This window comes from Nyctereutes procyonoides, unplaced genomic scaffold (assembly GCF_905146905.1).
Source record: "Nyctereutes procyonoides isolate TBG_1078 unplaced genomic scaffold, NYPRO_anot_genome, whole genome shotgun sequence".
NCBI classification, from domain to species: domain Eukaryota; kingdom Metazoa; phylum Chordata; class Mammalia; order Carnivora; family Canidae; genus Nyctereutes; species Nyctereutes procyonoides.
Window position 1 is genome coordinate 50,283,364 of NW_026575135.1, and position 27,826 is coordinate 50,311,189.

General features: G+C 40.3%; 1 protein-coding gene across 6 annotated transcripts in view; it reads right to left on the bottom strand.

Moving 5' to 3' along the window:
* The window catches only part of SMAD5 (SMAD family member 5), a 54,400-nt gene extending 33,252 nt beyond the window's left edge, over positions 1 to 21,148 (bottom strand). The window contains exons 1-2 of one of the 6 annotated variants that reach the window (XM_055302181.1): positions 20,987 to 21,148; positions 20,080 to 20,298 (exon numbers count right to left, since the gene is read on the bottom strand). The gene's annotated coding sequence lies outside the window, so the exon portion shown is untranslated. Of the gene's footprint in view, positions 1 to 13,082; positions 13,102 to 20,079; positions 20,712 to 20,851; positions 20,954 to 20,986 lie in introns of those variants that run through there. The other 5 variants (XM_055302180.1, XM_055302184.1, XM_055302185.1 and 2 more) reach the window with 5 other exon arrangements.
* Positions 21,149 to 27,826: the final 6,678 nt, after the last annotated feature.

Below are 27,826 nucleotides of genomic sequence, written 5' to 3' on the forward strand. Positions count from 1 at the left end.
GCATCAAAGACCATCTTCTCAGAAAAGAATGCATGTGTTCAGTTAAAACCCAGGTAAACATAAAATAAAACTGAGTTAAATTCAAGAAATAATAACTGATTGCAAAAAAAAAAATAACTGATTGCTTGTTATGTGCCATACACTGTGAACTGCCATGACAGTGCTTAAAGAAAAGTCACACCAAGTTATGTTTCATCTTAAGAGCCAATTGATTCATTCATTCAATATATATTTAACTGAGCTGTAGTAAGCGCCAAGCATTGTTCTAGATGCTGATCAACCAGCTGTCTATCCAGATTACTATGAACCATGGCTAGAACCTAGAACTATGGGGGCAAAGGTGCACAGAAGTAAAGGAATATTCCTCCTGTGTGGACGGACTTCCTCAATCCTACATGGGATAATTTCTGCCAGGTAGGCAAAATTAGCTACATTAAACTAAAGAAATTCAAGGAAAGACTGAAAGCTTGTAACAGGTCACAAACTATAAAATGTTATGTTATAAACAAACTTTAAGAAGGGCTGAACTCAGCTGTAGCTACATCAAGGGTATAGGATAAAAGCCATCTGGGCCAGCCAGTAAAGGTAACAAAGTAAACCAAAATATCCTCCACTGTCTAAGAGGAGAAATTTCAAAGGCATAGGGACACAAACAAACAAACAATAAAATGTGTGGATAGACATGAACACAGCCATTTCCTAAAATAGAAAGTAGACAGGTCTGGCTAATCCTTACTTAGTAACACTGGAACTGAACGAGGCCAGAGGGGGGTAGTGCAGATATGTGGGAGAGAGAATATATGAATAACAGGGAGATTAAGTTGAGGAAGGAGACATCATGAGGAGAGAAGCCTGAAGACCAAACACTAGACTGTAGTTAACTACTAGACAGTGTTTAATAAATGTTAATTACTAGTCTCACTACCACCATCATCAAGTACTAACCATATTATGTATTAATCAAAAAAAGGGAAAAATTATTTGTGCAAGTAAACAAACAAGGACTAGAAGGGATACCCTAAATTAACCATTGCAGTTACCTTTGGGAAGAGGCATGGAATAGGGAAATGGCAGGAGAAAGGGGTCCTTGTGCTTTCTTTTATATATTTCTGTATTGTTTTAACCTTTTCACAAAGGGAATCTACTAATGCATTACTTGCATAATACAAAATAAAAATAGTAAATCTAAAATTGTGATAAGTAAAACAGACTTACAAGTGCTGGTATGATACAGAGGCAAAACTAACGCATGCTATGTTAGAGGTCAGGATGGTGATTTCCCTTTGAAAGGAAGGATATTAACTAGAAGGAACCCTGAGTTTCTGCCATTCTGGCAAAGTTCTGCTTCTCCTATGGGTGATTATATGGGTGAGCCCAGTTTGTGAAAATTCAGATGGTGGGAAACCTAAGATGTATACACACTTCTGTACGATTTTTAAAAATTTTCTGGACATATAAAGAAGTATAGAATACTCAGTTTCCTTTCCCATTTTTCTACCCATTATCAATCAATTCCCCTTCTCACAGGTAATCTTTTGCAATTGTCTTTCATGTCCTTACAGAGAAATTTAACACAAATATATACGTAAAGATTTTTTTTTTTTTTTTTTACATAAACAGTAGTATTCTAGGGGCTCCTGGGTGACTCAGCAGTCGAGCCCCTGCCTTCAGCCCAGGGCGTGATCCTGGAGTCCCGGGATCGAGTCCCACATCGGGCTCCCTGCATGGAGCCTGCTTCTCCCTCTGCCTGTGTCTCTGCCTCTCTCTGTCTCTCTCATGAATAAATAAATAAAATCTTTAAAAATAAAGAAACAAACAGTGGTATTCTAAAAGAAAAAGGTATTCTAAAAAGAAAAAGGTAGAAACATATAAACAGTGTATCTTCAAGATCTTCCCATTCCAATATAGAAAGTGCTTCCATGGATTCTTTTCTACTGTACAGAATTCTAGTATAAAAGTAATCTTAAAAGTATGTCAAACTATGTCATTCCTCTGCTCAAAAGTTATTCAGTGGCTTCCCAATATACTCGGTATCCAAATTCCTTAACGTCACTTTATAGGGCCTATATGATCTGGTCTTTGGTCTCTCCTCCAAAGTCATTTTTGACCATTCTCCTACCTAACTTTGCACTTAACCAGTCTTGACTTCCTTCCATTTCTCAAGTGCTCCCAGGTCATTTCTACCCCAAGGCCTCTGCACTTGATGTTTCCTTCCCTGATTCTCTCTGATCTTATTTAACATGCTTACTCTTTCAATTAATTCAGCTGCTCAAATGTCACTTCTTGAAAAAGGACTTCCCTGGCCATTTTATCTAAAATAGCATACATCACCATCACACTCCCATCATCATTCTCTACTGCCTGATCCTGTTTACTTTTCTTTCATGGTATTTATCCTAACCTGATCAACCCATCAATGTTATTTACTTATTATATGTCTTCCTCAGTGAAACATTAGTAGGCAGGTAGCTTCATGTTCCTTATCCCTCATCAAATTCCCCTGGACTGAAAACAGTGCCTATTTATTAAGTGAGCAAGCAAGTAGTGAGCTGAAGAAAAACAAGCTAGAAAAATATACATTCCTTTTTATCAGAGCAACTGTATAAAAGTTAAAACAAAATCTTGTACTTACGGGTATGCACAGATTTGGTAAGAGAATAAAAGCATAAATAAAAATGATACACCAATCTCAGGACAATGAATACTAGTTGCCACTGCTAAAAGGAAAGAAGTATGAAGAATGGAAAAGCTTCAGCTGTGTTTCTTTTAAAACCAGATTTTAAAAAAATTTAGCAAGTCATTAGATATTATATTCTCTACTCTGTTAAAATATTTCATTACCCAAAATATTCACAATTTTTAATTTTTAAAAAGTATATGATGAAAACAGAGTATGATCAGATTCTGTCCTTTATAAGACCATGAACCAGGTATCACTGTTTCTAAGTCTACCAACTCTTCCATAAAAAAGGGATGATGGTTCCTAAGTGACTGAAATGTTGAAGTAATAAAATATTTTGGAACACCTGGGTGGCTCAATCGGTTAAGCAATCAACTCTTGGTTTTGGCTCAGGTCATGATCTTAGGATCATGGGACAGATCTCTGTGTTGGGGTCTGCGCTGAGCATGCAGCCTGCTTATTCTCTCTCCCTCTCCCTCTGCACCTCTCCCACTGCTTGCTTGCATGCGTGTGCACTCTCTCTAAAATAAATAAAACCTTTAAAAACAATAAAATATGCATGCACATGTGTACACACACATAATATATGCTTTATACACTAAAAAGTGTTTTTTTTTAAAGATTTTTATTTATTTATTAATGAGAAACAGAGAGAGAGAGGCAGAGACACAGGCAGAGGGAGAAGCAGGCTCCATGCAGGGAGCCCGACATGGGACTCGATCCTGAGTCTCTAGGATCACACCCTGGACTGAAGGCGGTGCTAAACCGCTGAGTCACCCGGGCTGCCCTAAAAAGTGCTATTTGAACATTAATTATGATCATTAATATTGAAGGGAAGAAGAAAAAAAAGAAAAAAATTTTTAAAAAATGAAGGGAAGAAGAATCAAGACTCAAAATATGGCTGGATTAGCACCTAGGTGGGTCAGTTAAACGTCCAATTCTGGACTTTGGCTCACATCCTGATCTCAGGGTTGTGGCATCAAGCCCTACACTGGGCTCTAGGCTGGCCTTGGAACCTACTTAAGATTCTCTCTCTCCTGGGGCAGCCCAGGTGGCTCAGCAGTTTAGCGCCACCCTCAGCCCAGGGCGTGATCCTGGAGACCCGGAATAGAGTCCCACATCAGGCTCCCTGCATGGAGCCTGCTTCTCCCTCTGCCTGGGTCTCTCTCCTCTCTGTGTATGTCTCTCATGAATAAATAAATTAAAAATCTTTAAAAATAAACTTTGAAAAAAAAAAAAAGATTATCTCCCCTACTCCCTCTACTTCCCACCAATCGCTCTCTTAAAAACAAAAACAAAACAAAACAAAAAGGCTGGATCTAGTACCAACCTAACATACCCATCACTATACCACTTATACACACTTTCTGGTCCAACCCAAATTCCTATACTTCTGCCCATCTGGGTCTTCCTAGAGAAATCTCAGTCATCCTTAAGGAAAAGCTCAAGGCCAATTCATTTGGTGAATAATTCCTTCACCACCCAACTCTAAAGAGGCTATGGTCATTGAGTATCATAAAAATTAATAAGACAGTGATAAGAACAGATCTTAACTTCCCAAAAGGAGTACAAAATCCTTCCAGGAGGAAGCCTTCAGCACCTGGCACCACTCCATGCATTCTACCACATACTAAAGGAATGTTTAATGAACAGCCATTGATTTTTCTATCAACTGTACCTTAAAATTAAAGATAACTTCAAATTTTAACCCAGGTGACTAAGATAATGATAACTCCATTAGCAGAATTAAGGTCACTCAGAAAGTAGTTTAGTCAGTAGGGAAAACGGTTAACTCTACTGGAAAAGGGTCATGACTGGAGACACAGGTATTTAGCAAGGAAAAAATGAGAAAGATTTAAGATTTCGCACAAAGAGCTGAAACAGTAATAAAAAATAGGTTTTCAGCAGAAAGAGAAGGGTGGTATGTTAACAGCTGTGCATTAGGGAACACTGGTAGGGAAAAGGAAGAAGTTACCAGTGAAGTATTGTTAAAAGGAGGAGTTTAGGATTAGATGCAATGGTACTGCAGAATTTCAAACACAAAATAAAGTTTAAAAATAATGTGAACAAAGAAAAGGCCAATGACTGGTTAATGAGGATGTCATTAGTCCAACTCCAAGAGACTGGTTTCAGAAAAAAGATTAGGTGTCAGATTCCAAAAACCTAAGAGTCAATATTAAATAGTAGTTAAATCTAGTACTGGGAAAGGAGTAGGGACAAACCACATACTCAACTTTTTAAATATTGAATGATTAGAAACTTTAGAAACCTCTCATGATACTCTCTCCAAAAGTATTTTACAACTTTGCAAACTAAGTTGTATGTGCAAGTAATCTGAGGACTCGTTATCTAAGTCTTACCTTACAAAGTTAAAAAAAGGAGCGAAATTCATTCCAAAAATTTACTGATGAACAAGCATTGATAGAGCATGTCACATAAGAAAATATCACAATGGCCATTAGATGGTAAAATGGCCTCAACATTAGTTATCAGAAAAAAAAATTTTTAAGAAACCAGTGAAATATCACGCCATATTATACATAAATCCCTATGACCCAGCAATTTCATCCCTAGGTATATATCCAACAAAAACAAATGCTATTGCTCCCAAAAGTCAAGTACATGTTCAAAGCAACTTTATTTTTACTAGCCCCAAATATCCACCAACGGTGGAGTGGGCCAATAAATCATAGCAACAAATGCAAATAGAATACTTCACAGCAATGACAAAGAACTAACATATGAAAAACATGGATGAATCACATAGACATGATATCACATAGATATAATGAAGAAGTCAGATATAAAAGATCACACATTATATTTCTTCTCAAAAACAGGCAAAACTAACCTATGTCATCAGAGATAAGAAGGTTACTAAGTGAGGGTAAGAGAGAGAGTTCTGGGGATAAAGAAATATTCTACAACTTGATTTGGATGATGATGACACAGATGCAAACATATGTAAAATTTCACTGAGCTATGCACATAAGATTTACCAAAAAAAGTATTTAAAAAAATTGTTAGTGAACTAATCACTTAGAAAACTGGTTCCCATTCACTACCATCTCCCTCACCATAACGGCTAATAAACCACCAGTGAAAGTGCAAAGTTTGCAAAATGTGAGATTTCAAAAAGTTTGTTAAAATAATGCCCAACAATGTAGGGCGTGGGATTTAATTTTACCCTACCAGCCCCACAACCAAGTAAATTAATGTTAACTGTTTCAGGAAGGCTGACAAAGGCCAGGAAACTCCTGAGCCAGAGACAAAGGACTTTTATCGCTCACGGCACAGCAAGCAGCATAAGCATCAGATGTGCTATTGCCTTTGCCTCCAAGAGACCCATGGGAGTAATGTAATATGGCCAAGAAGGACAGTACTCCTGCGGTGAGTGTGCACTGATGAGGAACAATTAGCCTGGGAAACTGACGATTTTAGTTACATCAAGCAAGCCTCTCTTTGTGGAAAGAGAATAGCTTCACTATCAAAGGATTAAAAATTGTAAATAAAATCAATGTGTATTTTGTTAATGGATATTTTCGTAAAAAAAATGTAAATGCAAAAAAAAATGTAAATGCTCTTTATGTAGCATAAATGACAAATATAAAGAATGCCCTATCACACTAATAAGTTATTGTGAGAAAAATTACACCGAATAGGATGCCTGGGTGGCCCAGGCGGCTGAGCATCTGGCTCTTGATTTTGGCTCAGGTCATAATCTTGAGGTCCTGAGATAGAGCCCCGCATCGGTCTGCACTGTGCATGGAGCCTGCCTGCTTTAGTATTCTCCTTCTGTCTTGCCACCCCCCTCCCCACCATGCTCTCTCTTAAAAAAATAATAATAATAATTTTTTTTTAAAGATTTTATTTATCCATCCATGAAAGACACACAGAGAGAGGCAGAGACACAGGCAGAGGGAGAAGCAGGCTCCATGCAAGGAGCAGTATGAAACTCAATCCCAGGACCCCGGGATCACGACCTGAGCTGAAGGCAGACAGATGCTCAACCACTGAGCCACCCAGAAGTCTCCACCAAAACAATTTTTTTAAATAAACCTATCCATCAAAATTGATTCATGCTTTATTCACTGTAAGAATACATGTTTACAGTTATAACCTAATATTTTTCTAAAATTTTAATCTTTGAAAATAAAGTCCCAATCAGACCTTTTATTCATAGTTCAGTTTAAGATACTGATCAAATTTTAAATAGTTTCATTGTAAATGCGCTTTTTAGAACCAATTATCATTATTTCAGGAAAACCTACACATAACATGAGATTTTCCTGATGACTTAGTTATCCTTATGAACCTCTCTGCTGCTGTACTGTGCTGGAAATTCTCTGTAAAAAGCACAGGACATGGGCTGCGTTGCTACTGACTAAACAGACAAAAGCACATGAATGATCTTAAAAAGTTACTTACAGAGATAGAATTTTGGACATTTGGCTTTCTTAAAAGACTGTAGCTATTTCAAGGATTCCAACAGCTTCCTTTCAAAATCAGCTCCTTTGATGATGATGATGATAATGACAGTAATAATAATAATAAACTACTACCATTTATTGAACACTATGTCAAGCACCGTTAAGGACTTACACTGAGAGACCAAAAATCATTAAAATCTCAAAAGAGTCATATCAGGTAAATTCCATTATTCTCATTTTACAGATGAGAGAACAGGCAAGGGGAAATTAAATATGTCTTATTTCTATAGATAAGAAATAGAGGCAGGAATTGAATCCTAGCAGTCCAGCTCCAGAACCCACACTCCTAAACATTGTACACAGTACCTCCTAGAAAGAAAGCTTCTCAACAAGGAATATCTTTCTCTTAAAGATCTTTTCTATTGTTCTCCATATTTTTTGTTTCAACAAAACATTCAAATCATTGTTATCAAAAGATTATAGTTTCAGAGACTAAGAATAATCCTGTCAATATGCTGATTTTCAAACTGCTTTTTTATACTACTCAACCTACTTATCAACTTCTTCATCTACTTTAACCCTCTCTTCTCTCAACTGAGCTAAGTCAATAGGTATGAAAGATTGTTTACTACTATCATAAAAAAATTTACATTTATTATGGTAGTCTTACTCCAAAGCCTTTCAACGTTCATTAGGACATTTTTGCCACACTAAACACTAGAACACAGTATGTGTGTGTATATGTGTATATGCCACACTAAACACTAGAACACAGTATGTGTGTATGTCTGTATACACATATATGTATACACCACACACAATTACACACGCTCAATTCTATTTCACTCATCCACTTCATAATATGTAATACTTAGATTTCTAAATAAAATTGTTATATTGGGATTAAAACTGTTTTATTATACCCATATGATCAATTTTCTCCTGTAAACTTTCCTGGAGAATATATCAGATTCAAAATAACACCTTGATCCACACTGAAGTAAGGGTATCATAGTGCATGGGACACAGCAATAGATTCATTTCACTATATTCACTTAAGTCCTTGGTCATGAAAGATTTTTCTCAATACGTCCACAAAAAGATAGATTAAAATACTATACTTTTTCTAGTTTGCGTGTATTAGCATGTTACGTGAACTCTAAGAAAACAAGCAATACCTCTGGAAAATCAGTGTATGATTAGGTTTTTTAAGGGACCAAAAGGTTTCATTTTGAATCTCTTATCGAAAAGTTGGTTCAATTTTCATACCCCTTTTGCCTTTTACTATATAAAACAGATTTAGAAACACTAAGACACCCATTCTCAGTTCAGTAAGCTGACTGTGTAACCATTCATAATTCTTTCCCATAGTATCTCTAAACTTATCCCAGTAATAGAAAAAAAGTCCCTAAAGGCTATATTTAGTAACTTTAGTCTTGAGAGGTTATATATTGCTGGGCAGTTTAATCTGGTCCTCTGTGCTCCCTTTCTACAATGCTTTCAGAAACTACTGAGGTACAAATATAACCAGTGCTAAACTTAAATCTCAGAGTCTTACTTATACAACACACATTTACTGAGTGCATCTAAAAAAAAGGGCAAACCACTAAGCCAGAAGCTAAAAGGCTAAAAGATCAATCAGTTTCAGGCCCAAACTAAAAGAATTACAAATTGGTAATTAAAATATGCCCGTATCAGGGCACCTAGGTGGCTCAGTGGTTGAGTGTGTCTGCCTTTGGCTCAGGGGGGATCCCGGGGTTCTGGGATCGAGTCCCCGCATCCGGCTCCCTATAGGGAGCCTGCTTCACCCTCTGCCTATGTCTCTGCCTCTCTGTATCTCATGAATAAATAAATAAAATCTTAAAAATAAATAAATAAAATATGCCCATACCTAGCTACAATACACAATGGAGAATGGCAGATGCCCTAAGGGTGTATAGAGCACTAAAAGAAATTCAGGGGGGAAAAATTTTTTTAATAAAAAGAAATTCAGGGAATGGCCCTTTTTGGAATGGGGGAAGTGGAAAGACACGAAGCATGAAGTAGCTTTATCATAGGCATAAAAGCAATTGTGGGTAAAAATCTACAAAATCTGACTTTTTTATCTATGATGAGTAAATACTAAATACAGTTTGCTAAAACATAGGTGGTAGAATTAAAGAAGTGGCTAGAAATATACAATAAAGTTAATCTGTAATATATGTGTTGGGGGATCACTCGGTGGCTCAGCGGTTTAGCACCTGCCTTCAGCCCAGGGCATGATCCTGGAGGCCTGGGATCGAATTCCACATCAGGCTCCCTGCATGGAGCCTGCTTCTCCCTCTGCCTGTGTCTCTGCCTCTGCACCTCTCTCCCTTTCTCTCTCTCTCATGAATATATAAAATCATTTTTAAAAAAATATATGTGTTGTAAAAACCAAATTTGAATTCTAATCAACTTGGGTTCAAATTCTGCATCTAACATTTACAACTAAACCTCTATTTTTTCTATTTTATTTAAGAAATACCAGTTCTGAGAATTAAATGAGATAAAAATTCAGTGCCTGGCATAGTGCATACTCAGTACTGTACTTACTATTGTTGTAATAATGATGAACACTTTGGTAACAGGCTGAGGATTTTAAAAATATAGCTGAGCTACTTTATTTCAACAAATATACAAAGCCATCTACTTAAAAGGTACCATTACTGTATTAACCTTGACGGAAGAACAAGATGCAAATTAAACTCTCACACAGTGCTTTCATAAGAAATTAAATTAAATTTTTCTTCACACTATCATCCTTCTGCCCTCAAGAATGTAAGTCTGAAGAGTACTCCAGTATTACTCCAGTACTGTCATACAAGCCACTGACACTCATCTGCGCAAGTTCTGAAACTGGTGTTTGCTTCATCTTCCCAAAGGGTGTTAAATGGAAGAAAAGACAACATAAACAGAAAAGCAAAGATTATGCCCACACAATGACAACTACACCACAAGTATCACCTGGCCAAAACCAACATGCAAATACCATCAAATGTTAAGACACATCCCAATTTCAGAGATGTATACTGGGTGAAAAAAAATGTAACTACACATTAGAAGAAATAATGCAGCTTTTTCTTTTTGTCCTCCCAATGTCTCTTCTCATGTTTCCCATCACTTCCCACCAGTATCTGTTGCTCTCCTTTCTCTTTTGTTCTCATTCCTTTGACTCTTCTTTCTTCATTCCTCATAGCTCTTCCCAGATTCCTTACTGCTTACCTCTGTGCTCTCCTCTAAGTAGAAAGGAAAATGCATTTGACAGCCCAGATATGTGAGATGGTACTCTACATGAAAACCTGGCTTCTGAGCAGATTCTATCCATGCCTCTGCCATCCTATCCTCATCCTAGGCTATTTAACCCAGTGAACCTACCCTAAAGTATACCACTGGGAAGAATACATATTTATTATTTTTTAAAGGTGATATATTTACTTCCTAAGAAAACAAGGACGCTTCAAGGAACTTAAATTTTGGCATTATTTTCTTTTGCAATAAACATCCCTACGAAGCAATTTCATTTATAACATATAACATTTATTTAACATTTTAGTATCTATTTACAAATATTAAAGCCTTATTTCAATAGCATAATCAGGGACAGAAGACAAATTCTGTTTTCTTTTTCTCTTACTTCAGCCATACTGAATCAACCTTTTACAATTCTAAGTGTCAAACTGAATCTTTTCCTTAAAAGCCAAGTCTTGCTACAGTAATGCACAGTGAGCTAACCAAGTTAATAAAACAAAAAACACAAACTAAATTGAAAGTGCCTAAGATACCTTTCAGGGAATGTCTATTTCTAGCTTTAAAACCAGAAAATCCCCCACCCAAATCTAAAATCCCATTAGGAAATATACCAGACAACCTGTGTAAGCTGAGCCAGTTAATTCTCATCAATATTACAGTTTGAGTGAATATAATTAAATCTAGTGATCAAACACTTTAAAACTAAGATCTTTTTAGAAGGATCATAAATAAAAATGATAGGAAGAGGAATTATCTCAATATAACTGGAAATGGGGGGCAGTGGTGAAAGGTAAAAAGATCATATACTTCTGAGTAAGACTGAAGAAAAAAATCACTGGGCTGCAAATGGCTAGTGAGAAAGTGGAAGGCTTAGCCAGTGTACAAAAAGCTCTGCCTAGCTCCAGGTCCCTCCCTCACCCCCAATCACACACACTGCACCAAAGTGAAGAAAAGCCTTAAGGATGAGATGTAGATAAATGCACATATTTGCACAAATTTTGGGAATAATTATCACAAGACCAAAATAGGAATATGACAATCTATAATTCTAATATAGTTGGTAATGAAGGACAAAAATAAGGAAAATCAAGTATCATTAAGCCAAATGAGACAGGAAGACGACAACTGCCCAGTTTGTGAAGCAAAAGGGAAAGGCACCACCACAGAATGGATACTAAACAGGGAAGAATGAATATGAGGCTAGAGTCAGGCTGTTGGAAAGAACCCTATGCACAGGGCTGAGTTCTAAGCAGAAAGAAATGTTCGAAAAGTTAAAAATGACCAAGAGACTTAATTAAGGGGGCAGAGAAGGTAGAGAGAAAATATGGTAGAAATTCAACTATGATAGAAAGATACTCCAGCTCAGGGATACACAGACCAGGACAGCAATGGCAGTAGATAGAGACAGAAAAGGAAGATGTGACAGGCATTACAAATAAACAAGAGGACTTGGTGACCACCTATAAAAGAAACAATGGCAAGCAAGAAAGGTGATGGTTTAAAAGCTATAGAGTAAAGAAATCCACTTACCTAAAAAGGGCAATTCTAGTTACAGCCAAGGCGAGGCAACAAAGTATTGGTGGAGGGCTGGCTCTAAGGGAGAAAGCACTGATGTACCTCCAAGCAGATGTGAAATTAGAGCTCAAGAGAGAAGGACTCTGTAGATTTGAAAGATCATATGAATAGAAGTGAGTTGTACCTATGAGAGTAGAGGTTTCATTTATTCACAATTTATTGGGTCTAATAAGCCAGGAACTGAGGTTGAAAAAACACTATCCATAATCTCAAAGATCTTAAAGAGTAATGGAAAAAAGAGAAGATGCTGTGAAGAACTTCCTAAGCTGGTTAGAATACCACTAAATTTCCTTCCAGATTTGTTTCCATAGGATAACCAACAAAGGGCATTAAAATACAGCAAAAAAAGGGGGCACCTGGGTGGCTTAGCCAGTTAAGCATCTGACTCTTGATTCTGGCTCAGGGCGGTGAATTCAAACTCTGTGTTGGGCTCCACGCTGGGCTTCAGATTCTCTCTCCCTCTGCACCACACTGTGCCCTGCCCCCACCCCACTCACACGTGTGCCCTCACTCTCTCATAATAAAAAAAAATAAAATAATTACATAAAATAAAAGAGTAAAATAGATGTACAGCAAGCACAGAAGGTCAGTATCGGAGCAGGCAGGAATGTGTGTTATTTCTTATATCAAAACCTGGAGGTACTTAAGAATGTAACTATGAACAGATTACCTGCTATCACCTTGGCCTTTTATAGTCTACCTCTGGTTTATGAAGATCCGACTATATAACCCTTCCATTAAACTGTTTTGTCATTTCTTGGAGAAATGACTTCCGAGTTAGAAAGAAAACAAGGATAACGATAAGATTAAGAAATTCCTGTGTGTTAAGTTCCCTGAAATTCTTCCATAAAACTGCACACTTGGGTAATAATGCAGAGTACTTCAGAAACACAAAGAAAAGCAGTGGTATCTCAGCTATAAATGAAAACATGGTAAATTTTAAAAACATCATGCATTACAAAAGAATCTAACACGTTACAAAACACACACACACATTAACTCTAGTTCAGCTCCAGCATCCCTTCTTCAGGGAAGCCTCCCTAGACCCTGCTGGGTAGGAGAAATTCCCCTATTATACATTCTCATGGCAAGCATCACATACCTCTACTTTGTAGCAATTAACATACCTGTGTTTTTATGTTTAATTGTCCACCCACAAAACTGTAAACCTGCAAGAATAAAAATGAGAGGAACCATAGCTATTTTCACTCATCACTGTAAGCTCCATGATACATATGCTCAAGAAATATTTGTTTTAATGAGTGAAATGTAATGTGCATAAAAAGCTACTGAAAGGACCTTAGCTAAAGGATTGGGGTATGTCTCACTTTCAGCTGCATACAATTCTGTATCTTTTAAAACAAACATACTTCATATACGGTCAGGGGAAAAAACAAATTTCAAACCAAAGTGCAGCTGCACTTCAGCCATATTAAAATCCATACTAAGGAGAGGATTTACATTTCAAGAGACTTTCATATTTCAAAAGAACTCTTTCCACTGTACCTGATATTACACAAATTTGGAGGCTTGAAATTTAAGAAAAATCAGTGAGAAACCAGGGGCAAATACCTTCTGCTCCCGATAAATATTATTAAGAATTAATCTTTCAAAAGCATTTATCTTCCTATACTGGAATGTCTTTTGTACCTCAGAGATTCTACAAATGCCATTCTCTGCCTGAATCACTTTCCTCAAGCCCCAACCCCTAATTTCCAAGCTCTCTTAGCATTTGGGCTTTGGCTTCAGCTATCATCCCAGAGACCCTCCCTGATCACCCCATAATCCTATATAAAGTAGGTTTCCCCAATCTCTAATCCAATACCATGTTCATTTCCTTCACTCTCTGAACCAACGTGTAATTACTAATGGACTTGATTTTTTTTCTCTCTCCCACTAGAATGTAATCTTTAAGAAAACTGTTAAATTTATTTAAGTAATTCATTCAAAAGTGTATTTTTTGAGGTAGTATTATGGGAATATACACATGAATATAAAGGGGACCAAAACCTTTGTCCTCATGTAGCATTATACTCCAGGGGAGGGAGACAGACAAAAGACAGTAATTAAGTGATCATTATAGTTTGTCAGGTGGAAAGTGCTATGGAGAAAAATTAAGCAGAGGAAGGTAAGAGAGATGTGATTTTAAAGAGAGTGGCTGAGCTGGGCCTCAAGTGAGTAGGCACCAACTGAGTCAAAACTTTAAGCAAATAGGTAGAAGCAAGCCAGGTAGATATCCCGGAAAATCACTGCAGGCAAAGGCAACAGGCAATGTAAAGGTCCCAGGGTGGGAGCATGTCTGGCATACCCTGGGAACTGCAAGACCAGTGTAACCTGAGAATAAAGTGAACAAGGAGGGGGAAATGAGAAATGGAGTTAAACAGGTAAGAGACCTGCAAATAAAGACACTGGCTTTAACTCTTAAGTCCAATGAGGGCACATTTGAGAGCTCTGAGTGGAGACATGACATTTTCTGACCAACATTATTAAAGAATTACTCTGGCTCATGTGTTGAGAATAAACAGCAAGGGTAAAAGTGGGAGACCCAGTTCGGAGTTGCAGTCAGCTAGGTAAGAGATGATAATGGCTTGGACCAGAGTGATAGCAGTTGGATGGTAAGTAGACAACTTCACATACGTATCAGGAACAGTAAGTTTCCTGATGGAAGAGATATGGGGACTGTGAGAAAGAGTCAACAATGATTCCAAGGTGTCAGTCCCAACTACGAGAACAGGATTTCCCATCAACTGATTTGGGGGGAAGGCTGATAGCAAAGCTAAACAAAGATCAGGACTTATATTTTACATACATTAAATGTATGAATGAAATGTGACTAAGCTTCACCAGGCTTCCATTTCAAATAAAATCATATTAATATCAAAAAACCCCAAAGATCCTGTTCTTACCTCAAGCTACTTGAAGTAGGATCTCTTGGCCAACTCCTAGAAAGGCATATGCAAGCCACCCTTCACTCTCATCCCCAGACAAACACACGCACACATGCACACAGCTCATGCCCAGACTTGACAAAACAATTCATAGAAACAGTTCCCTCACTTTCTGTTCCAAAATCTCTGTTTCAATCCAAAATAAAAGGCAAGCAACCAATCCAAAACAGAACATGCTAAGCACATCAACCCATGCAAACAAATGCCCACATGGATCACAACCCACTAAAACCTCAGCCAAACCTGTAGAAAAGAATTACAGATGGGGAAACAAATTTATCATAACCATCAACAAAATTCAGATTCATTAGGTTTGAGATTAGCGCTCTACTTCCCACCATTTTAACAAGAATCCCAGATCTGCAGCAGGTTTGAGAAGCAAGGCCCTTAGGATCACCTACAATGGAAGAAAGTATATGCAAGAGTAACTTTTTTGTGGTACATGCGGGTAAAGCTTTAAAAATATCTTACCCTATGGTTCTAATAGCAATAGTAGTCACCAAGTATCAGCACCACTAGTGTCAAACCAATCCCAGATCCAGATATACAATTACTACAACATACAAGCCATATATCTATGGCAGCAGCAAGGAAGAAAAACAAACCAAGTGTAAGTTTGCCTACAAGCTTTCCTAGATTCAGAAATCCTATTATTTATGGGAACATCTACAAGGAAGAGGGGATACAATCACGTGAGCACCAAAATAACTCTCCTAGAGAAACACTTAAATTACCACTTTTCTGAATTGTAGCTGTCAATTTCCAAAGATATCAAAAGTTTTCATAGTGGATTTCAAAGCCACACATGAGCTGAACTCATGTTCCCTGACACTTCTCACAGAATAATCTTATATAGTCTCTCTCTGTGCCCACACAAGTCTCTACCTTATCTCCCACATCCAGAGTTTTGTTTCCCAGTTTTTAATCACTCTTTAAACTTCACCTGCTCCTCTAAGTCCTCTAATTAAGCAGAGCCTGATCTAGATGTACACTCACCCCCACAGAGAGCCTACAAGATTTCCTATATTACTACCAGATGTGTTCAAGTATACTTGTCCAGGCATGTAGGCACAGGAATAGACACAGAGTTGGTCAATCATTATAGTGCTTTCCTTTAAATTATAAAATCATCAAGGGCAGATACCAAATCATTACATTATAAAATGTCTCAGAAGCACAAAGCACTAACCTATATCCACAATGCTTTAGGAAGATGCTCTCCAGACACCTCATATGCAACCCAGAGTTCAAGTCACATAGAAGAAGAGGGAACAAATATGACTCTGGGTACCTTCTGAGCTCCTGTCGTCATTCATTTAACTTATACTTTCAACCCCAAAGAGTTGGTCAGTGAGTTATGTAGGCACTCGCTTAACAAAGCACAGAAATGTGAATAAAGAGAAAGAAAACAGAAGACTAGCTTTGAAATATTTCAGCAATACCCCCTTTTTCCTGGGAACATACAAACCAGAATAACTAGATCTCAAGTTATACAACCTTCCAGATAGGATGCAAGGCAGATCCTAACACATCATGAAAACAGAACTGAACAAAACAAAACTTGTCTTTAAAGCACCAGCCATATTCTGAGCTCATAGTTAAATTTGAAAAGTGTAAGACACTTCTCAGGACTCCAGGGGCTATGCTCAGAGAAAGGTGGGATGGTGACACCAGTTTTTCTCTTACTGTTATTTTCAGCAATAACAAAATAACATCAAAGTAAACCAAAAGGAAAAATCTAGTTAGAATCTCACAGCACATCTAACCACTGTCAAATTTTCATGCAGTATACTAGTCTATAATTTGTATATATGTTACAGGCAAGACTAGCATACCAAAGAATTTAAGAGCAAAACCCTGTTTACAAAATGTACTTTAACAACTAGCTTCCAAACGTCAATTACAATTATAGGACGGTCCATAGAAAACTCTCTAATACAGAATTCTTTCACCTAAAATAATTATCACAACCAAGTTAGGAATATTACAATAAAAGCAGGAAGAAAAGTCACTGAAACCACCACTCTGCTATGATAGGGCCAAAAACTTCACCTAGCTGCCCAAACTAAAACAAAACATAACAAACCAAAAAACCAGGATCCCTGGGTGGCGCAGCGGTTTGGCGCCTGCCTTTGGCCCAGGGCGCGATCCTGGAGACCAGGGATCGAATCCCACGTCGGGCTCCCGGTGCATGGAGCCTGCTTCTCCCTCTGGCTGTGTCTCTGCCTCTCTCTCTCTCTCACTGTGTGCCTATCATAAATAAATAAAAAATTTAAAAAAAAAAAAAAAAAACCACCAAAACTAAAAAGCTAGGAACTAGATGGTTATTTATGAAAAACCTCTGTCATTATCCCATCTTCTCCAAGTTGTAAAACAATTAAAATGTTAGAACATGAAGGTGACATATGAAAATGGGAAATGTCCTAACAACAATCTAAATCTTAATAATTCTTTAAAAAGAATTGCAACTAAAATAAATAAATAAATAAATAAATAAATAAATAAATAATAAAAAGAATTGCAACTACTAAACAGATCTCTCAGACTCACAGTTCTAGACAACGGCAATAAACTAGATAATCTAGCATTAAAAATTTCAATTCTGCTAGCTTTGGAAGTATAAAAACAAGATGTGAGAAGACATGGATAGGCTTCCTGGGGTTGTGTATCTTTTTTTTTTTTTTTTTTTTTTTTTGGTGGAAAGCACCCTATCTCTGTGCAGCCTTCCTGGGTCCTACTCCTCCAGATTAACTCTCTTCTTCAAAACATTCCAACTGGGAGAGGAAATATTCCAACTGGGAGAGGTAAGAATCATCCCTCAGGCTATGACTGTCCTTTTTATATAAATTATAGGCAATTTTCTTCAATGTCCTTGACCTTATGAGTAGACTGTCAAACCCACTGGATGTAAGGTGCTGGTAACATCTAAAGAAATAAACTATTTTGTCTTCTTCTTTGTGATTAGGTTAGTAGGAAACACACACACACACAAAGAGAGAAGACAGGGAACACGGACCCTCCAGGAGCAAACAGGGAAGAATGATAAACCAAAGGAATAAAGGTGGCTATATCCTAAAGTATACTCAAGCAGGCTCTGAAATTCACCCAAATGTGTGGCTCATTGCCTAAACCAACATATACATCTGGTAATAATAAACACTGATAAGTCATAAACAAAAAGGGCTTTCTTAATTCAAAAACTCTACAAACGACTGGTAACGTTAAAATTTACACAAAACACTATCAAACAATAGGTGTGAGACGGATTTTAGATAGTATTAGTATTTCAATTCAAATTACTAAGAAATGAAAAACTGGTATTTTACTGCCTCGTCTTTAAAACACTAAGAAGCCAGTATCTTTGATTTGACCAAGTTACAAATCTGTTTTCAGTAGACAGAGAAAACATACTGCCTCTGTTTAACGCAAAGGACAAAAAAGATCATCACTGCAAATCATAATGTTTGGGTTCATGATGAAAACAGGAAACAGACTGGCTGCCCAGGTATAATTACGGTTATAGTGTAATGTGCCTTCAGGTTCAGCCAAGAATTAAAACCCAGTGAAGAGTAAGCAGAATTTACTTGCCTCTACCTTGCTGCAGAAGGCAACTTTTAATAATACTTCCAGCAACATGTTACATAACCAACAGTAAACAAGAATCTGATTCAAACCTCATTAGTAACAACATTCTGCCACAGTCTCCCACTGAAATTAATAGCTGACTTTGCCAGAGGGGAAAGAAATGCAACACTTACCAATCTACCCATTTCTGTGGCGCCTACCTAGGACAACCAGACAAGTGGATAATACCACCAAATTTGCACAGAATCTATGAAAAATATTTTATTCTTCTCTTTGCCTCAGTTCACTGCCAGCTTTCCTCCCTTTTACCAGACCGTATCATGTGGGTGCCTTTAAATCTAAGAGGAAAGCAAGTTGAAGAGGTACACCTAACTTTTGCTGCCTATGTTAGCTATTTCAGATATAAAATGGAAGGGTAAATGAGGTGGAAATTTTTTTAACAAAAGATAAACGGGGGGGATCCCTGGGTGGCTCAGCGATTTAGCGCCTGCCTTCGGCCCAGGGCGTGATCCTGGAGTCCCGGGATTGAGTCCCGCATCGGGCTCCCTGCATGGAGCCTGCTTCTCCCTCTGCTTCTCTCTGTCTCTCATAAATAGATGAATGAAATCTTAAAAAAAAAAAAAAAAAAAAAAGATACACAGTAACACTTATGCAATAAAAACAGCCACATGAAAAAGGCACACTTACTGAGGGATCCACAATATAGGCGGAAAGGAGGACTGCAATCATGCAATGGAAACAAAAGTTAAATTTTAAATATCTAAAACGTATTATGTACCGCCTTTGTGAAGGTTAAATTTTGTTAAAGTGTCTCTTATGTTATATATGTTTCGCATTCTTATAATCTCGGGCCTCTCCGCAGAGGGAAAAAAACAGCCACCAAAGAAAGAGTAGAGGAAAAAAACAGCTACCAAAAAAAGAGTAAAAGAAAAAAAGAATGTGTACACATATGTCAATAATCCCTTACAGACTGAATGTGGAACACACTAATTTCCTAACAGTACTCTGCTCAATACACATGAAACTGTCACACTGTGTCAAGGTATTGGTTTTCCTTTCAACGGCCACCAACCACCACGCTGACATCTAGCAGAAATTCTGAACTACTTTGCAATGTCACTAAATCTCCTAAGGTCCTGGAGCCTTACCGGGTTTCAAATTTAAAATCGAAAAAATTCACTCTGGGCAATTCGGGTCCTCGAGGGATATCGAACTACTCTAGTTTTTAAGAACTTAAATAATTCTTAAAACAGCCAGGTCCAGCACCCTCTCCCCTCCGCTTGCGAAGCCAAGCCACGACCTCCACCTATTCAGCCGCGGCTGCTAGATAAGGACACTTTTGGTAGGTGCTAGGCAACGCGCACGATGTGACAAACCCAACCAGACTTCAAAACTTTTTCCACAGAAAGATAAGGTAAACAAGATATACTTAGCACCACACCCACTGAAAGGCACAGGCAGCCAGGAATGTTTCTCCGCCCCCCCCCCCACCCCCACCCCTACCCCCCCTTCTAGACCTCCAGCTGGTCAGGAAACAATGTCTCTGCAATCAAGATAGTGATCTGGCCCAGGGTGTTCGGGCATTCCTCACCTCCAGGATGGCCTACAGCTCCAAGCTCCATCAAAACCAGAATTGGAACATTTTGTTAGGAATCGGGCACGCGTCCAAGATACCCGGACTATCCTCGCCCCAGTTCTTTTTTGCGACCAAAAATCTGCTTTTTTGGCTACTGAGCATGCTCCGATTTAAGACAGGCGCCACATGGGAGTTTTCAACGCTTAGGCTCCAAACTCCACGTAATAACAGCAGCTGAAAGGGGGAAGAGAGGGGAAGGGGGGGGGGGGAGACGGGAATATGAATGTGAGCTCTGATCCTCAAGTGAAAGACCCGGCGGAGACCGACTACGATGAAGGCAAGCGGGCGCCGCCTGGCACTGCTCCTTTTGCACCGATGCAGAAGTTCACACACGAGGGAGAAGAAGAAATGTTTGCAGGGGGGACACCGGCACGGCAAGCGGCAGAAACCAGGTCTAGCGAGCGGCTGAGCGCGGCGGCAGGTCCCCAGTGCGCGGAGCGTGATTCCCACCGATAAGCGCGATCCTCCTCTCTGAAACGCAAGGCGACGGCGAGTCACCGCGCCCGGGAAGACAGCTCCGCGGGCGCGGATCCGACGGCCCCAGCGAGCGCGGCGGCCTGCCGGCCCGGGGACGCCCAACCGCTCCCGCCGACGCCCCGCGCCGGCCCGGGGCTCCCCGCCCCCCGCAGGCCGCCGCGGCCCGGGGCTCCCCACCCCCACCTCCACCCCTCCCCCACCCCCTCCCTCTCCCCCTCCCCCTCCCTCCGCAGGCCGGGGCTCGGCCTACCTCCCCGCCCCGCAGGCCCCGGCGGTTTCCGTTCCGCCCGCGGCCCAACGCCCCCGCCTCGGCCCGACTCCAGCCACCGCGGCCTGATGGGCGAGCCGGGCCCCGGACGGAGCTGCGGCCCCCGGCCCCGCTCACCCGCCGGCTGGACGCGCTCCCCCGGCGCCGTCGCTGCGCTTCCCCTCCGCGCAACTTTATTAGCAGCTCGGCCGCGGGACACGCGCACGGCGCCCGCTCGCCCAGGACCCGGATGAGGGAGGGAAGGAGCCGGGAGGACGCCGCTGGGGCCCGCGCATGCGCGCCAGACGCCGACTGACCGCGGCGGCGCGGGAGGGGGCAGCCCCGGCGCTGGGCTCCGCTGCGGTCCGCGCGCGGCTCGAGCTGCGGCGGGCCCGCCCCGGGGGGGGGGGGGAGTCCTTCGCTCAGCCCCCGCCGCCGCCGCCGCCAGCGGTCCCCTGGCCACAGCAGCCCGAATACAACTAGTGCCCTCGGACTATTGCACATTTTCTCGGGCATGTAAAAACTGCAGAAAATTCTTTAGAGACAAGTTTGCCACATTTACTGATTTTCTTTTTAAAGATTTTATTTATTCACGGGAGAGAGAGAGAGAGAAGCAGAGACACAGGCAGAGGGAGAAGCAGGCTCCATGCAGGGAGCCCGATGCAAGACTCGATCTTGGGTCTCCAGGATCGCGCCCTGGGCCGAAGGCGGCGCTAAACCGCTGAGCCACCCGGGCATCCCCACTTACTCATTTTGTGACTCTATCAATCTATGTGAAGAGAATCCTCTTTCTGTGAAAACTGGCTTCAAAAGAAACCTGTGAGCAGCTGCTTACTAGATGCAACCCTAACCCCCCCTCCGTAGAAATCTTGGGGAGTCTGCAGTTCCCCACATTAGGACTGTCCGTGTATTGGAACGTCAACCCCAATAGTTGAAGATACGCTCGCCCTTCTGCACAGGTGAGGCCACTGCGGTGCCCAGAGGTTGGCATCCCTCCACTCTGCCTCCTGGGGCGAGAACCCTTTAAGGATCTTCCTTAGTGATTGGGGGGCTCTTCTCATTTGCTCTTTCCGTCAAAATTCCCCCAAAGCGTCAGAATTTCCCAGACTAGGATAGTGGCACCACCTGGGGAACCAGTTTAAAAAGTATGCGTGAAGAAAAGCTTTTCAATAATGTTCTTATTTTAAAAGTTCAATACTGGTTTTTCCAGTACTCCACCGTAGGTTTCCTTTTTTAAGTAGATTAATCTAGGTGAAAATAAAAATCGGAGTCATTTCCAGATCTTCTCCCTCATAGCTTAATCCAATCCGTCATGTACTCTTATGAACTCTACCTTCAAAATATATGCCAAATCTGATTTCTCACCGCTTCTATTATCACCTCGGTGGCCTGGGGCAGCATCCTCTCACACACATGGGCAGCTGCTATGTTGCTCAGGGCTCCAGCAGTGTGTTGCTACAGTGAAAAGACAAAGTAAATATTGCAGAAGTCTCTGCGTGAGGGGTGGCCATTGAATGGGACTGGGGCCTGGTGAGGAAGTGCAGTGGGCCAGGGTAGGGAACCAGACAGTGCCTATTCTGATCAAAGGGGCAGCTGCTCCTCCACTCTAGCCAACTGCCACCATGGGGAGATGCAATAAGAGCCAGTGCTGGCAGATCTTCTGATTTTTCAAAAACAGCTGGAAATCTGGATGTTAATGCAAAAAAAAAAAAAAATCTCACTTTTATATGTTTAGCCACTTCTTTCATTCTTTCTCACTTCTTCTCCCTTTCTCAGACATTCAGGAGGCCAATCCTATACAAGCCAAGCAAAACAAATCCGTGGTCCCGATTTAGCCTATTGACCATTGGTTTGCAGTCTCAGGTCTACATCTTAAACCTCTTTACTACATCATAAATTTTGTGAAAGTAAAGTCTGTGTACTTTAACTCTTTGTCACACTCACTGATTATTTGTTGGTAATTCAGAAGTTTCCAGTCCTTGGAAGGCACATATTTCTGGAGCCTGCATGGGTTTACAACTCCCAGAAGTGGCTATAACCCTGCCTTGGAGGGTGCCTTATTTTTTTTTCCAGAACTAATGTTTGCAGAGTTTTTGTTGAGCATTATAAGACATAACAATTTGGTTTAAATATTTTGTACACTAGAGCCATTCCTCACTTCAAACAGCTAGTAAAATCCGCCCCCAAATGTTTGCTATCTTGCAGTCACTGCATATTATGCAAGGAACAATTTGTGATTGCAGGATCCTATGAATGCTCACATTTGTAATCTTAAAGCCAACAGATTTGTTTCCTGAACTATGTGTTCACATACTGATCAAAGCAGCCAGAGACTCCAACCGCTCCAAGTTGCAATGTGGGCTCAGCTTAGGTCTGAAGTTGGAAGAGATGATAACATAGGAGGAGGAATAGAAACTTGAAGAGCACAAGAAATGCCTTCCAAAGGACGGAGAAATTACCCAGACTCCAAGAATATAGAAAATCAGAACACTAAACGTGCAGATAGTTGAAAAGATTATATCAGTGAATGAACAGGTGTGCTAGAGCCATAGGAATGGAGTAAGGAAGTTCCTGATTTTGACAAATAAATTCTAAAAACAAATGTAGAATGGGATGATCTGAACAGGTAGATATAGTCTTGGTGGAGCTTGAAAATAGATAAACTGATTTTTCAGTCTAGCATTCTTCCATGAGGTCAGATAAAACCAGCTTTTATTCAATCTTACTTTATTTGTAGAGAAACCTATTTCTGGGTAATTTAAGTCAGTGCTTCTCAACCAGTGTGACTGTGTCCTCCCCACTCCCACCCCCACCCAGGGAACATTTGGCAATATTTGAAAGAAAAAAAAAATCATGACTCACATCTAGGAGGGTGCTGCTACTAGCATCTACTGGGCAGAGGCCAGAGAAGCTGCTAAATACTCCACAATATACAGGACAGCCTCTTTCTACCAAGATTTATCCAGCCCCAAATGTCAATTGTGCTAAGGCTGAGAAACCCTGTCTTAAGTCCTAAATAGGGGATGCCTGGGTGGCTCAGTGGTTTAGTACCTGCCTTTGGCCTGGGGCGTGATCCAGGTCTCCCACATCTGGCTCCCTGCATGGAGTCTGCTTCTCCCTCTGCCTGTGTCTCTGCCTCTCTCTCTCTCTCTCTCTCTCTCTGTCTCTGGGTCTCTCATGAATAAATAAATAAAATCTTAAAAAAAAAAAAAAAGTCCCAAATAGGTTTTAATTGAGTTGCTGCTTAGGGGGAAAAAATGGGCCTTTTCTTTGAACTTTTCAAAAAATACATAAAAATAACAAATAAGCCTTAATGTTTAGCCCATAACGTACTCCCACCTTGAATTTTTCCAGAACTAAAAAGAAGGTAATTTGCAGGAAAGGTGGGACCATATATGGAACTTGAAAGACTGGAATAATTAACTCAGTCTTTCTATATTTACTTTTTAATTTTAAAACTTAGGGTAATCAAGGCAAATTGGTTTTGGCATCAGTATTCTTAATATGTCAATTCCATCCTTTGCTATAGCTCAGAAGATTCTCTCTTGAGAACCATTGTACACCCAGTAGAACTGGAAGAACATGATGATGTCTGGAGGAGCTACCCACTGTAGAAGGATCGGCAAATGATCACAGAGATCTGCAAATGGTCCTACCTAGTAGCCACCTCAGACTCCCACTTTGTCAGACAGTCGTGGCAAGTGGACACAAGAGGAAGAAATGTCTGAGCTTGAGTGACTCCTCTGGACAGGGTCCTGGAAACAATAAAGCTGCCTTTTCAAGTTCTAAACGTTCTGTGTATGTTCTTCAGTTGACAGACTAGCCCCACCTCCAATCTTTATATTGGAGTACAGGAGGCCAAGCTAAACAAAGAAAAGTGTGACAAGAGTGAGATCCCAAAGAAATGGTCTACAAAAATGCAAGAGGTGCCTGGGTGGCTCAGTCAGTCAAGTATGTGACTCTTGATTTCAGCTCAAGTCATGATCTCATGGGTTGTGGATTGAGCCCCATATGGGGCTCTGCACTCAACGTGGAGTCCCCTATCTCTCTCTCCCTACTCATACTCTCTCTCTCTCTCAAATAAATTAATTAAATCTTTTTTTTTTAAATCCAAGAGAAAATAAAATCATGCTAAAATTATCCAAAGAAACTTCATGTTGCTGTTGAACAGAATAAGCCACATGTTTCTGTGTGAACCAGAGAATACACTAACGTGATTTTATTCAACATTTGAAAGGGGTTTATTCCAGTAAAATTTGAGTGTTCTGGTGTGAAATGATCTCTTAATAGTCCACAGATCCTTTATTTTCATAACTCTAGATGTCGAGAATCTTAATGTATTGAGAAAAAAAAAAAAAGAAAAGGAAAATAAAAGAATGGAAGCCCAGGAATCTCCAGGCCATGGACCCCTTGAAGCTTCAGGGACAGATATGAGAGACTCTGTGATGGCCTCCCCCGCCCCCACCAGAATGAATATGCACTTTTTTGTATATATACCTTTGTACACATTCTCTGCAGAAAAAAAAAATCCATACCTTTCATCAGTGGCTCAAAGGCTTGCCTGACCCCCAAATGTTTGCAGATGCTTAAAGTAGTGGTGACTTACGGGTGGTGTAAATTTAATGTGTCCATTTTAAGTTCTCTTCTCTTTTTCAGAGCAACGTAATTGGGAGATTCCTCTCTAGGGAGGGCTGCTTGATGCAGAGTGTAGGAACCTGGCTTGCCTGTCTCCAGCCATCTGCTACATTAAAGAAGGCCTCCTATGGCTGGAATCCAAAACACAAAATTAAAAGGGTTGCTTGCACCCAGAGTCATAAAACAAAGAGGCTTTCTAAAGCAGGGCTTGGAGTGAACACTCATTTCTTCCTGACTTAAACAGCATCTGTTCCTCCTGACGGCAAACACCCTCCAAGTTAACTCAACTGAACTCCACAGTTCTATATTCTCAATTTTCATGCTCCGAGACATAGTCTCAGATGAGCCAAACCACATGTGCACTCTGCCACAAATCCAGAGCAGCAGGTGAAAATCTGGGAATGCTATGGAACTGGAGAAAGGGGAAGGAGACAGAAGTTCACATTCTCTAGAATGCCTTTTACGTGCAGAAAATCTTGGTCACCAGAACTCTGAAGCCAGTCTTCCTGTTGTGAATGTCAACTGTCTCCCTTGCTCCCTGTGTGACCTTGCACAAGTCCCCTCATCTGTAAAATGGGGATAACAGTAGTATCCAATTAATGGAATTACTGTAAGGCTTAAATAGAAACTTGATAGGCACACAGTAAATACAGTAGAAGGCATGTGTTTTCACCAATACACCAGCAGCCTCTAAAACAGTCTTAGCAAATTCATTTTTGTTATGTAAAATGTACATGCATTGGGGCACCTGAGTGGCTCAGTCAGTTAAGTGTCTGCCTTCGGCTCAGGTCAAGATCTCATGGGGTTGAGCCCCACATTGGGCTCCCTGCTCAGCAAGGAGTCTGCGTCTCTCTCTCTTTCTCTCTCACTCTCCCTCTCTCAAATAAATAAATAAAATCTAAAAAATAAAAATGGTGCATGCATTTTACCTAATATACCCTCTTCTCTTCTTACTTTAATAAGTGAGCTCAATCCCCCTCAAGCCTACAGTGCCATCTATTGCAAACAACTCCCAAATTTCCATTTCCATCTTGGACTTGGCTAACAAACTCCAAGTCCTTGAACTCCCCTCTCTTGTCTCTACTGGATTGTAGTAATTGTGGATTTTGTCTGCCTGCCATACTCCCTAAACCCCCTTTCTCCCGCTTCCTTTGTGGTACCGTTCCTGCTCAGTATTAGCAGACACCCCACCCCAGAGATGCGCACAACACCCAGGAAGGTTATTATAGTTTCCCACTAGCTAGGCCACTATGATTTGTTCATAGATGGGTATATGACCCAAAGAAAGTAACATGTATTATCTCTTACACTGATGTATGGATGTTGAAAGAGAGCGAAATCCTCATCCTTACTGTTGGTACTAAGCTAAGGATGAGTCTGAGGCTGCCACAGCCCATCTAGCCATCATGTAGAAGGAGTTTGCTTGGCCATGAAGCCAAGAGAGTAGACCACAGCTGGAGATACAGAGGAGACGCCATGACAAAAATCCTTTGATCTACCTGTACCTGTTTGCTGTCTTATTCCACTGAGACCTGGGACTGTTTGTTAGGCAGCAATGGCCAACTAAAACATTCTTCACTTACCCTTATCTCTTATCCTCAGTTATTTTTTCATTTATTCTCTTCCTCACTCAATAGTGTGACAAATATTTATGGAGCACCTACTATGTATTAAGCATACTTTGGGCATCAGGGAAAAGACATTAAGCAAAACAGATGAAAACCCGAGCTTTAATGGAATAAACAGGTATTTGTTTAAAGTATAAGAAAGAAAATCGAGTATGTCACCTGGTAATAACTACCTGGTAAAAAAATAAAATCATAAGTGGGAGGACAGAACAGGTTCCAGGAGGAGGAGGGATGATCACTGCTGTGTTGATCACATAGTCAGGGTTAAATAGGGTTGCCCTTCCACTTCCAGTCCAGTGTAAAGTCTTATCATTTCTACCTTCAAATCGTACCTAAAAACTCTCCATTTCTCTCCATGTCTAATATATATATTTTAAAAGATTTTATTTATTTATTCATGAGAGACACACAGAGAGAGGCAGAAGGAGAAGCAGGGAGCCCGATGTGGGACTAGATCCCAGGACTCCGGGATCTCGACCTGAGCTGAAAGCAGATCCCAACCACTGGGCCACCCAGGCATCTCAGAAACTCAGCTCTTAGATTTAACATGTGTCCATTTGCTTCTGCACTTAACTAATATTTATGTAGTACCTACTTTGTGCCTGACAGTGTGTTCAGTACTGGGCTACAAAGATGACTGCCTTGTTGAAGTTCACAGTCTCCTTGGGAGATGTTTGGGAGAAAAGATGCTTCTTTTCTGTCTTTAAAGATCCTT